Source organism: Caloenas nicobarica, chromosome 8 (genome assembly GCF_036013445.1).
Source record: "Caloenas nicobarica isolate bCalNic1 chromosome 8, bCalNic1.hap1, whole genome shotgun sequence".
NCBI lineage: Eukaryota > Metazoa > Chordata > Aves > Columbiformes > Columbidae > Caloenas > Caloenas nicobarica.
The window spans coordinates 14,969,610-14,983,857 of record NC_088252.1 but is presented as its reverse complement, the minus strand read 5'-3'; positions in this window follow the sequence as shown (position 1 = coordinate 14,983,857).

The window sequence follows — 14,248 nt, the reverse complement described above, 5'->3', positions numbered from 1 at the left end:
TGTAGTTTAAACAAACTAGCACAATAAATCCAACACCTTCTGATTAGAGCATGATCATATTCCCCTAATGGGATGTTACACAAAGCTATATGGAGGATAATATTTTTACAATCAAATTAAGTGACGGTGATGGTTAATTTCAGCTGATTAGAGCAATGTATGTTCAGAGCTTGGAAAGAAAACATTTATTTATTTAGCTTGTACTGACTTCTCTTTCCTGGAGACTTGTATCTCAGCCCCACCTGCTCTGTGCTATAACTCATTGATTTAATACTGCTTAACAAGTATATTCTTCTTTGGAACATCATCAGCCAAAATAATGACTTTGTCTTAATAAAATGAAAAAACCAAAATGAATTATATATAGCCAACAAAAACATATTCTCTGCAACCAACTGCAGAAGGGTTTCTTTCTGCTAATGAATTAATACATTAAATAATAATAGTTAAAAACCATTTTACATTGCTTTGATCATTCACTTACACGTCATTAACCAGACTGAGCATTTTAGTTTGAAAAGGCTGTGTTTACAAATTAGTTCAGAGAATGTTTCACACTGAAGATCAGCACATATATTGTGTTTTATTTCAGTTGCACATGACACAACCTTAATATTAGAGCCAGATGATTAAAAGAACATTACCTGAGCCTTGAGAGTCACTGAATGAGCTATGCTAAATTGGTTGTTTTCTATTTTGTGATTAATTGTGCTTCTAAACCATATTTTAGTGTGCTTTGTTTTTCTGTCCCCAGTCATCCCATATTATTAAAGAGAAATTCTGCATATCTCTCCTGGAGTCCAATTAAGGATTTGCATCATGACTAGATTTTTCACTTTAATTACTGTATATAAAGTAGGTTTTGACTTATTTCCATATTTATCAAACTATGCAGAAGAAGCAAAATTCATCAAATAAACAGATATCTGTGGCTATAATTGCAGCCTGCACTGAGCATGTAGGAAGAAAATATGAGGGTCCAAATTTCATTATGTAGAACATAATAAACATCTGAATAATTAAACTGTGTGTAAATCACATGCTTGGCAGTAGTAAGAACAGAGAGGAGACACAGTTTGATCAGAAAAAAATACCATGTTTCTAAATATATTTCAAAAAATATATTCTAAGCATAATTCAATCAGCAGTGAGTAGAAAAACAAGAACCAAAGCCTTAAATTTGTGGCTTGTTAGCAGGTGAGGGAGGATGCCACATACATTTAGAAACATTTTTTCATTAATAGTAAAATATGCTTAGCTCTCCCTTTTGCATGTATATTGAGAACATGTTGCAAGCAAACTAGAGGATGCAAACTCTTACATTGAAATGGCAAGTTCAATTAAAACATGCAGCCAGTTTTGATAAACTGCCTTAAATCAAAGGTTTGAAAATGGCATCATTGCCAAAGCAGAAGCTTTGTCAAATTTAACTGTGAAGAATTCATTTTTTGCTTAAATATCTTCTGTTAGGTCCCAGTTAAAAGGAACACAGGAACATTCATTTATTAAATAATTTCTCATGATAAGGTTTATTTAATTTTCCTCACTTGCTATGAAATAATACTACAATGTATTTCTATTACATGCATTTCGATGTACAATACTTTTAGTTCTAGAAAAATTTCAAATAAATTACATTCCATATAGAACTTTGCAAAATTGTTCCAAGATAAAAACAGAATTTTGAGAAGCAGACTGGAATTCGGTGGAAAATTTTACTGATGATAAAGCAAAAGATAGGGACAAAAAGAACATTCATGCTGATTTGCACTTAAAAATGAAAAAAAAAAAAATCACAACCCAAGCTTGTTGTTCTCCCCCTTTTCTCAAATGGATGCAGTATGTATTAGATGCAAACAAACTTACATCTACTTATTCCAGAGTAAAGATGGATTTTTAATTGAGTTTTCAAAAATGGATTTTCAATTGCTACTTTGATTGGAATTTGTAGGTACATAAAATCTTTTTAATTTGTTGGAAAACTTCTTGATAAAACATTTTGTCTTTTTTTTTTAAAATTTTTTAATGTTATTTATGGGAAGTGAATAGCTGTTCTACTATAATTGCATCTTTTTGTAGATGTTATGGTTATTTCTTGGAAACAAGAGCTTGGTTTATTAATTTATTTGGTCTGCTCTACTCAGAATACAAATAGTAAGCGAGGAGGAGCATGATAACAACTCAGATAAGGAAGTGATACAGAACTTAAAAAAATATTTTAAATGAGCACCAACAAAAAAGATTTAAGCCTGTGCAAACAAGAGGAAGGAAAGCTAATAAAAATAGCTGGAAGTAGAGAATATGTAATGAAATTTATGCCAAATTTTAATCTACACCCATCAGTCAGTTCAGTTTATGCATTCTCTAAGATAAGGAGATGTGCTGATTGAGCAAAGCATATCTATTCTTGTGGAGGGAAGAATGGGAACATGTGCCCCAGTGCATTTCCTAAATCAAGACCTATCTAACAACCTCCCTGTACCACCACCATGCAGCAGAAAAGTCAAAAGGACCTTGGGCAATGCTGGAAGTCTGGATAAAAGGAAGTGTAATACTTTTTCTTAAATAAAGGAGGAATAATCATGCAATGAGCATCCATTAGCTCTGACATCAATTTCAAGTAAGGTGCTGCAAAACCTTTGACAAGATGTAACATTACCACGAGCAGCTTAGGTGTGGTTAAGCTTAGCTTACCATATTAGAGACCATTATCTGCTATTACGTCTGTAGCACACCGCTTGCGCGTGGCACTTAGCAAACGGCTAACGTGTCAGACTCTGGGGCAGATGAGGATAACAAGGAATGCAGGAAAGTCAGAATGATGAGAAAAAAACCAAAGCGTGCTCCTGAAATAAGGTTAGTGTACCTGTCTGTCAGGGTGGTAACATTCTACAATGAAGGTAAATAGGATGAGAAGAGTGTAAAGAATAAAACTAGCTCCAGCATGGTTTCCCTCCCTGGCTAATCTTCTCTGCTAGGGTAGAAAAGAACTGGTTGGAGGTACCAATAGAGATTCTTATTCTGACTGAGAGAGACTCAACTAAGCAATGCATTCTTGTATATACAAAATTAGGAGAAAAGATGGAGATGAGACTTCTTTTCCTTAGCAGGTACGTCTTCTGCTTAGGATTGAAGAATACCTATAGACACCAAGGGAGAAGTTTGCGCTACTGCTTGATGTGTTTAACTCAGTATACAGATGAATGAATGCATAAAAATAAAGGAAAAGAAAGAAAGAGGAAGGAAAGCAAAGGTGTTAAAGTTGCAGTAACCAATAATCATAGGCACAGCAAGTTAGTCTTTCAGGAAGCTGACATCAACCTATTACTATAAAAATATTAAGCCACCATAAATCTTACATGAAAAACAGCATAAAGTTGTGTCTTAACAATGCTGGGGATCAAGGACTGAGGTCAAGAAATTATCTTCCTAAACTGCAAATTGTTTTTCTCTCTGATTTACACTGCAAGTTTTAGAGTGCTGGTTTTGGCCAATAATTGAAGTCACTGAAAGGAGAACTATTATGGGGCAGAGGTGAGGAAAGTCAACTGTCCTGTGTTGGTCACAGTCACCACTGGTCAAAATATCTTGTGCTCACAATTTCTGGACTAAGATTTGCGATCTGATGGAAATGTGGAAAGCATGGTATTTTTGCCTGGGAATAAGAGAAAAGGAGTAGAGAGAGCAGAAAGAGCTCAGATAATACATCTGTGCTCAGCAAAGGAGGCGTACAGGAGAAAGGACAACATCCTCTTGCTTGAAGAGAAACACATTATATAGAAATGCATTCAGGTTTACTGGCTCTCTTTCATCTGTTTTGAGTCTTCCACCACTATCCTCCCCAAGGGCTCGCTTTTGCATGGAAAGTATTGCATTGATGGCTGCAATACAGAGGAAATGGAGATCCACATCTCATATTTCTGAGACCTGGTTACAATTTGGTTGCAATGCACAAAGTGGCCAACTGTGTAGCAGAGTTTATTAGACTATCCAGGTGTTTCCTGTACTTCCAGGGAAGGATCAAAGTTTGTAGTTACAAGGGTGTATAGACTATCAGAGTGTATGAAATATATCACAAATGTATTCATTGAAACTCTGTCAGAGCTACTGTTGGAACTGTACTATTAGCCTTAGAGACTTCAACATCCGTATGAGCATCAAACCAGATGAGGCAACATCTGTTTTCCTAGTAAGGCTGAGCTCCCCAGATTTTACCCAGTCACTTGACAAGCATTCATAGGGCAGGAAAAAGTATTTGATTTTCATTTGCATATGGTCTAGTTGTCAGAAATACAAAGCGACTCTTTCTGTTTAATTTGACAATTTTCAACTAAATTTCAATGAGAGATATTTCTCCCTGCTTAATCTAAGCAGTATCTTCAAAATCAGTTCGGAGTTATTATTTATTTATTTTTTTCTTCCCTTCAGTGAGGTATAAAATTAATCTTCCTAGTTTATTGTTAGTGAAGACGACTAAATTCTCTGGGTTGTGGATAATATGGCAATCAATTTTATACTGATCTCTGTCCTTGAAAATAAGCTTGTTCAGTGGTTGGGAAAGTTAGCTGGCATTTTTGACTTTCATTTCTTTATTACCAGATAATACTGACTGATGTTGGGATTTTTTTCCCACTTGCAATGCAATTTATTTCCAGTCATTCATTTTCTAGCAATGTTCCTAAAAATGAAACTGTTTTTTCAGATTTAGGTGTTTACACACTAACAATATTTCAAATATAATGCTGCGTTGTTGTTGTATTTTCAGTTGTATTAAACTGCTCAGTTACTTGATATACTAAAAATAGAATTTTTATCATTATTAATTGCCATTTCAGGCCAACTTGTCCAAGGTGATTTATTTCCAGCCATTTAAACATTTTAGTTGTTCTTTATACTATATCTATTTGTATTAAGAACTCAGTCTTATAAAATATTGCTTCTGAAATTCATGATACTGTTGACCTTTTTTCCCCAGCAGTGGATTGTTTGGATTTTTCATCTGAAAATCACTTCAGAAGTCAGGTAAACACTCATGGGTCAATACCTGACTTTTGCTGTCTTCACCACGTAACTCCTGTTCTAGTGACTTTGAACTTGATGGTTTTGAGACCAACGGAACTGTAGGAGATGTTAACAAAACACTCACAGAATATAATGCCAATGTTAGTCCTGACAAAGGCTTAATAAAGAGTGCTTTTCATGATAAAAAGTGCATACATTCATAAAATTTTGCACAAAAATGATGATCCTTTACCAGTCTAACCTTCTGTCACTCTTAGTGGACTCTATTTTGTTATTATTCATTTTTCTGCTTGAGGTAATGAGGCACGAAATAAAAATAAAGCAAAAATAAAGTGAACCGGACAGGACTGAAAAGCTTCTTTTACTTTGCACAGGGCAATGCAAAGGATATTTAATAGTCTTACACACAGAACTATGTTTTGCCTAGTATGGATCAATCCTTGAGCAGTGTAAAAGTGAACAGGCTCTTCCAGAACTTTCAGTTTAAGAGCTGCAGCGAGGCAGGGGGAGCCCTCCAGATGCAGCAGTGCTTGGGCAGTGTCACTGAGGGGCTGCTTGGTCCCTCAAGGCAGGAGCCTGCAGAGCTCTTCTCATCCATGGGACATGGTGCCACAGGAACTACAGCACAGAAAGTTGTGCTGAAGCCCTACAAGTGTTCGGTCCTATTTGACTCTAAATTTTAGCTTGCTTGGTGGCTTTCCATGTACTAACTTCTGACTATGCTCCTCACGTTTGACATGTAAAATAACACTGCCTGCAGTTGCTTTAAATTTACATGACTACTTGTTGAGAACTTCTTCAGATTTTTGATGGGAAAAGAGGCACATATGCTTTAATGACTTTCCTATCAAGGGTCTCAGCCAAAGCTTCACTTCCCTCTCTAGCTTAATCATTATTGTACAGCATGGTAAGACTCTTTAGAAAGCTGCTGCTGTGCTTACTGTGTTAGCATTTTAGAGGAGAGAGACAAGGAGACTCCTCCCAAGCAAGAGAACCATAAGTAAGGGAAACCCCTAAGGGGTTACTTTTTAAGATAATTGTCATATCTCAGTGCTCTATATCTCAAACTTAAATTAGTCTTTTCCAAATATTTGTAGTGTAAGCACATCTTCATCTATCCAATTCTTGAGTCCCTTTCAGAGCTTTAGTTGCACTAAGACTGTAGAAAAACTGAGATTGATGGAAATACGTTTTCTTTAGGCTCAAATCTTTGCTAATGGTATATTTTGCCATGCAGCTGGAATTTACATAAAAGACACTACTTTAATTATATAAATTCCTACCAAATGTAGTTAACAAAACACAAGCCACTTGGCAGCTTTTCCCTAGAGCTACTTATAGCAGACTTAGCTGTTAGAATTGAAGCGAAGGGAATTGGGAAATTCTAAATGGAAACTCAGCCCTGTTTCTCTGGAGAATGGGGATCCCATTGTGTTGACATTATGTATTTGAAAAGCACTCTGGGTATCTAAAGAGTTTTGTAAACATTACCGTAAAGTTCTCATTACCTCTGTTTATACAGTACCATGCTACAGGCTAATACTGTCACCACTAGGTGCTAGCTAATGGTGTCAACTGTATGATGCTAGCTAGTAAAAGGACAGTCTAGAAAGAGGAAAATAGATGAATACCATGTGGTACTGACAAATACAGCATGCAGTATGAGACCAAGCTATAAAAAGGCAGCATAATCCACTTAATTATTTTGGGGACTGGGAGTGTTGGCATGCTTACTCTTTTTCTGTGACAAAATGCATACCTCCTGGTTCATTTTCTCTGGCTGTAAATTTGGAATCGTAACACAATGAAGTTGTTTTTTTCATGTCCTGCTCGCTTTATCAGGATGGGAAAAGGGCAGGTGGGTTTGGAAGTTGTCTGAGTCGTGTGTCATGTCAGGTGGCACGGTTGTGGAGCCGTAACAAATCTAAAGTGGTGGAGAAGGGAAGATAGTATCCCCAGTCTCCATTAACTGCTTATGCTGGGTGCAAAGAGGGATGCAAATTTTGGGCTATGCCTGTCTGAGGGAAGGAGTGAGGGCCATATGTGCCCCTGTAGCTCTACTGAAAACTCTGAGAGCTGAACTCTGTGGAAAACTGATCTAGCCTCTGACTCACAAATCCCAAAGAAAAGGCAATAGGAGATAAAATTACTGTATTCTGATTTCAGTACAAAAGGAAAAGGCCCAGGTCTGCACAACAGCTGAAGCTGGGAGACACTCTGAGGGCTGTGTGGAGCTACATGGTGGTGTCTGTGCTGGAGGCTGTGGTGCGGCAGCCCGGGCAGGAGGGGGCCAAAGACGAGCATCACTTGGTGCGTGACTCCCAGCTCTTGCTGCAGGGATTAAAAACTGCTTCTCGGACTTTCACGGCGGATAGGATAGACTATGTAGAAACCTATAAATGTATCTTTCAAGTGACGCCTCTTCATCTTCATGTTTCTGCACTTAATGTCTCTACTGACAGATAGGAGGCAGGAAAAATCCTGTGCCTTGATGGAACATTTCAGAATTGTCCACTAGCTAGTGCCTTCAATTTTGCTGGAAATAGCCAGTTAACTGCTTTCAGGAGCAGATTTCTGATAGAACTTGACGCTTCCTGTTACTTTGCAGAATAACTTCATGCAGACTTCATACTTGTGAACTGTTACTTGGTCTGTTTTATGATTGCATAGGACATGGAAAAACAATTCAAGGAATGGTTATACTGTCAAAGAATACATCTTCTGAAATGCAGCAGGCCTTCTTTGACACAAGTTCTTGGATACAGTGCTCTGAGCACATAGGATTGATTTTTTTTTTTTTTTTTAGTTTTTTTTCCTGTGTTCTTATCATGCTTGGATGTTGCTTTCCCCTGCCAGCTGGAATACACTAATGTAGCTACACAGCCAGTACTCACACCCCTGCATTTTTCCCTGCACCAAATATAGTATTTTTAATGTGAATGTTTACCCCCAAGATATAATACCTTAGCACTGGTAAATGATAGATTATTGCTTAGCCATTAAGTGCCTTCTCTGATGTCCATCACTTCACTTGAATCTGGATGATGACAGACTCAAAATTCTCCAGCAGTCTGCATTGAAGTTCTCTCTCCACCTGCCTTTTCAGTTCATCCTGGGTAGCTCTATTACAGATAATCACAAACGACATATTTCAACGATTAAGTTAATCTATTAAAGTTAATCTTGGATTCTGAGCTTTCCATTCCTGTTTGCCATGGTAATCTTGTGCGCTTTGCACTTCCAAATAGACTGCAGTGTACCTTGAAGTTTCAGTGTTGTAAAAGCCATGGTTTTATAGCAACAGCCTACAGTGGTATAAGCAAAATGAGATTTGTCATACTTCTGTGAGTTAGAACTTATTATAAATAGAAAGCGTTCAAAAGGTGTCATTTAGTAGTTTGCATTATGCAGCCGTCTATTTAAATAATTTAATTTTGGCATCTAATTTAACTCCCAGTCTCCGTCAGAGACAAATAAGAAACCATATGCGAAAGCATCTGCGAAAATCTTTCTTTTATTTATGACAACATTAAAGAGAGGCTCTGATGTCAGTTACTTAACAATAATAGACGTTCCTTTGCACCTATAGTGCTGGATTACTTGGGCATATCCGTCTGTGGTATCTTATACCTACTGCTGTTTGCTTCATTATATACAGATGCACAGCAGTGAAGATAGTAAAAGTCTTTCTTAATTAAATAAAGTTAAATGTTAATTAGTCAGAAAAATTGATTTATTTTCAGTGCATGTAACTTTTCATTGCATGCCTCTTCTTTTTAAAGAACAGGTTGGATAATCGTTTAGGACTTTACATTTTTTTCCTTTATTTCTGCACTGTATTTGGACTCTTGTGGTGGGATCTAATCGTCATAGAAAAATTATAGGTCTACAGATGTTTTCAAGATGTTACTCTGTCAGTAGCAGATTATCCCCTGTAGCAAAATCTCATTAAAGTGCAATTTACAGAGCTCTGCTGATGTTGCCATCAACCAAAATTAAAGGCATTAATTTTTCAAAGTTCACAGAAGTCCTTACATAAATGATGTAGCAGTTTGCAAGAACAATTTACAGAAGTGTTATTTGCAGAATTAACCTACATTAACAGAACAAATGTTGTAAGGGTATAAGAAAGGATTGGGCAGTGAAATTGCAGCTGTTCATGCTTTATATTAGGTAGTGGGTGCAAAGAACTGTTGAAACATAACAGTTATTCTTCCTTGATGCAAAGTTGGGTAGGTAAGCTGGAATCTGAACTCTGTGAAGAGTTAAGCTTATAATAGAGTGATCACCAGTTGGGGACACCTAGGGAGACCTTAAATTCTACTTTGAAACATCTGTACTTGATATCTCCTAATATATTCCTATTTAGAGAATGAGTTTATGTAGCTCATGTTGTGAGTATGCCTCTTCAATACAGTACCAAATGCTTATCCAGATATTTCTTGTTGTAGGAGGTAGCTGAGCCTAAAACTTCCATGTCTACCATACCAGATAATCTCAGGCTATTAGTGTTTTATGGACCAGTATCAGAATAAGCCTCAGTTAAACCAGTGACAGGAGATAAATGACTCATTTTCAATATTTAGAGCCAAATGCATATGTAATGACCATATTTAGTAAGCAATCACCTGCCTTTTGCTACCATCCCAAAATGCTGGCTAATGCAGTTGGCATTGTGAAGCCTCCACAGCCACAGTTATCTCTTCTACTTTTGTACGTGCTATATTTCAATAACCAGATATTAACATTCAGCCCATGAGTAATCCCATCCCTTCACCGCAGAGCAATCAAGCATGTGCTTAGAGTTAAAGTCACAGTCTCTCCAGAACTGGAAGCCAACAGAAACATTTTAACTTCAGTACTTACAAGGGACACACTCCCCACTCACACATTGTTCTGGGTATTCATAGAAGTTTTTATACCACCAGAACAGGCCAATATAATTAAATCAACATTTTTAGTCGTGTGTGATTTTTTTTTTTTTTTTTTTTTTTTTGGTCTATGGCAAACAGAGAGATGTTTAGACACAAGATGGTTAAGCTGGGACCATATTAGGATACTTTCAAGTGAAAGGCCAGTGATGGCCCTGGGCTATAGTTACTTCTCTACTCTTTTAGGGAAACATTTGTCTTGAATGTTACTTTGCTTAAAGATTTAACAGAAATTTTACCCAAAAGACATATCTTTATCTGTCACTTGTTTCTAAAATTCTCCCATTTTATCTTCATGAAAGATTCAGACCTTTCAGAGGCTGCTGTTTTGTCTCGAGCAGTCAGTTTATTCAGGTTTTACCCTGCATGTTGCCCAGGGCTTTGTCAGCCATGAGGTGTCAGGCCCAAAGGGCAGACACAAAAAACATTGTACACTCCGTTACCATATGAGAGCCCTCTTGGTTTATCTGTTTTCAGCTGGTCAGAGTTTCCAAGGTACTTCAAACTTTTCTTGGGATTTTAGGTCTTAAATTATCTATGTTTTCAGAAGAGATGTTGGATGCTTCCTGTTTTTCAATATGTTGCTACTGAATTTTAGATGTTTAAACGGGACACGAGCACTGTTGAAAATCTTACCAAGTACTAAGCTGCTGAAAGAGAAGATCACCATGTTGTGCTGGTACTGTTGTGTTTACAGCTCCATCAGGAACCAGGTCTGGACTGGCTGAAAGAAACAGGGGTGGACATGGGAGCCAGAGGGCCAGCACAAGCTCATTGAAGTGGCACAATTGCCAAATATAAAACCACAATCCAGCAGATTGCTCATGAGTCACGCTTAGCCTTGGGAATTAAACAACATGGATGTTTAAGTTATCTTTAGCTGCTGGAGACAAAAAAAAAGTAAAGACTGGATGGGTTCAAGACCTGAAAACACATTAGGCTATCACTGTGTCTGTGTGCCGCAGAGAGCGCGGGTCTCAGCCGTGGGCGTCAGGGCTGGCCCAGAAGCCTTCACCGCCTTCAGGTCCCAACAGGTCTGTACACCCAGAACAAAAGAGAGAAGTGGCATGTCAAGCTAGATATTATCTTGCAACAACAGTGTGGGAGAAATCTAGTGTATTTAGGACTCAAGTACTTGTACCATTTAGTCTGGTGTTTGCATGGCAGAAAGTCCTTGAGTTTGCAGCAGCTGGAGACTGGACGTGCGGCGGGTTCGCATCGGCCAGTGTGCTAAGGAGTACAGTACATCCTCTGAGGACTTGCAATTCAGGACCTTGAGTTACACGGCTACAAACACTCTAACAAGTGGCTGATGAATTAAACCCAGCATAGATGCAACAGTATGAGTAATGCAGAACTGCATGTATTACCATTTTATAAATGTTGCCTTATTTGTAGAAGCTACTAAACCAATTTATTAAGGAAAATTATTCCTAGCACTATACCATGATGTGTATGCATAAATTACGTTAGAGATAAAACTGTCAGCTTGTTTCTGTAGTATTCAGTGACTCTTCAATTAGAAGGGACTTGTTTAATAATCCAGGCTGTAGAATTCACCCTGAATTTTGCCTTAAAGTTTTTGGTTGCATTAAAGTATAATTAAAAAAAATGCGGATAGAATTGATCACAGTCATTGGTAACCTGTTCTGGTGTTTGATGGTAACAGCAACGGTGTGTTATAAGATTTTAAGTATCATTGACTGCAGCTGAACATGGTTAAAAACCCAGTCAAATAAAGAAGCAAATACAAAGCCATGCTTTGTTTCATATTGTAGTTTTAATGATGCAGCTAGTGAAGGAGAGAATGCAATCCCTGATTTAAAATTTTGGTATGTCTTTTCCCAAGAGTCGTTGTCTTCATTTCTGTTTGTGTCCATAAATATAGTGTCTTGTTTTTCAAACAGCCAATGTATCAAGTTTTCCTCATATTCCAGCTGCCTCTAAGTGATCAGTATAAATCATACTTGCTTTCAATAGGAATATTTTCACATAATTTGTAAAATTATGCAATGGAAGAATAGTTTGCAAAGGAAGAATATTGTGAAACCACATCTCTTTAGCAATGTATCTGTATTCCACAATGTATTTCGTTATCTGGTTCTTTTGCATGGAAAATGTATGATAAATATTGGTGGTCATCCTCCTCCTCTTTCTTCTTCTATGTATATGATAATGTGTAGGCTTTAAAGAGTTAACACACAAGTCCATTTTAACAACTAGTAAACACATGTTCCTGATTTGCAGGAAATAAAACAAGTTTTTTTTCTATTCCTGTAAGCTGGTCCCCAAGAAGCCATACCTTCATGTTACTTTTGCAAACCAGCGTTGTTCAGCTGAAGTTCCTATACGCAAACCACTTTTATTCTTCAAAGGGAGGCAACCTCGCGGCCCCCCGGGCGCTGCTTTGCCAGCAGCCGGCCGGTACCTCCACGAGCTCCCAACCTTGTGTGTGGCTAGCCCGCGCTTGGCTCCAAACCCAGGAGTGAGGGTGTTCAAAGGAGGCTGTACAAGATGCTCCCACAGGCTGGGGGCTGCCAGCAGTGCACTCAGGCTGTTTTAAGTTACTGCTGTCTGCAGCAACACCCTTGGGACCGCCGCGATAGCTGGGGAGCAGAGGAATGCGATGCCCGTGGTCCACGCCGGCCCCGCTCCCACGGCCACTTGGAGGTCTTCTCTGCTTCCCGTGGCGCAGGGACAGTGACCGGGAGGGTGGCATCGCCTCCTTCCCGGCATCGTCCTGTGGTGGGAAACGTCCCTGGGGCTGGGCATCTGCTGGTGGGGCTGACTTGGGAGGAGAGGAGCACTCGCTCCTTTTGATTTCCCAATTAACCAAGTCTCTAAGAAGCTGAAAGATGGTATTTAAAAGTAGTAGGAGATAATGTAGCTAGCGCTGTCAAACTGCACAATGCTTGTTATTATGCTCCCCTAGAAAATAAACAGGAACCAATATAAATGTTTTATATTAATATTTAATATGTTTGGCTATGTAAACCTAGAATGCGTTTTAAAAAGATGGCACAGTGAGGAAAAGCATCAACGTTTTCAAAGAAAACAGTATTCCTCCTCCATTTTGGTAAAGGCTTAAACTTAATTTCTGCATGGCTTCTCAGAAAATGTGAGAACCATATGAATGCCTGTGTCTTATGGAAAGTCATGAAATCTAAAAGCATGAACTGCTGTTGACTATTAAAAAGTAAAATCCCATTCTTTTTCTCTATAAGGTCCTGATTAATGGGCAAAATCCTTCTTCCTTGTTTTTTCACATTCTTTTTGCAGTTCCTTAAATGTAAGACAGACAATAAATTATTTGCACAGATCCTATGACATACCAGTTCCTATTTGGAGCTTGACTGAGAGGCAGAAACAAATATGGGTATTGTGAAAACCATATTGGGTACAAAGACTGCACATGGATTGCCACTTATCGTCAGCAGCTGGGAATCATATGGATTGTTATTAATCTGAATATTAGTGGTTGCCATTTTGTTTCTTTTTTATGGTTTTGACAAAATGGTGGGAGAAAAGACGTGAGGGATTCCTTGCTGATAAGTAGGCTCTTAAGATGCACTTTGTGCCAGCTTACTTGCCCCTTTGTAAAATGGAGTGCTCCTTTTATTTTCCTTTTAACAGCCAGAGACTCCAGTAATTAGAGAGAACTGAATTTAGAGCTGTACCAAAAATGGCAGTCCTGATGTGCAGTGCATTAGGAAAGAAGACAATGGGATGAAGCAGGCAGGAGAGTGGAGACAAGAAATTTATGACAGGGCATTGCCTAACAAGATGAAAATTCTTTGGGATTTTCAAATAAGCACCACAGAAGAGCAATAATGCCAGTGTTCGTCTGCACAAACCTTCCCACGCTTCAATTTTTAAATAATAACTGTGTCTTGTTATGGGAGGACATGGACAGCGCTGGGAGGAAGGATGGGACTGTGGTTAAAGTGAGTATTGGATGCAGAAAACCTGACCTCTAATTCTATCTGTGCCAGTTACAGTCAGTGGTAATTCACTCTCAGTGTGCCTCAGTTTCTCTGCTTGTAAAAAAGTGTTGATTGTATGGCTAGCCACAGGGGATGGCTGAGGTATACATTCCAGTAGATAAAGCCCCTATATGTATTTTGAAGTAAGGTATAATCTAAGTGCATCGTGTTATTGCTCGTTGAAATCTTTGCTCATGACTTAAACGAAATTCTCCGTGACCTCCCTGAGAAGAGCTGCAAAGGTCAAGGCTATTACATTTGGACCATTATTACACTCCAGGTCCAGGAATAAGGACATAAATCACAGATAAT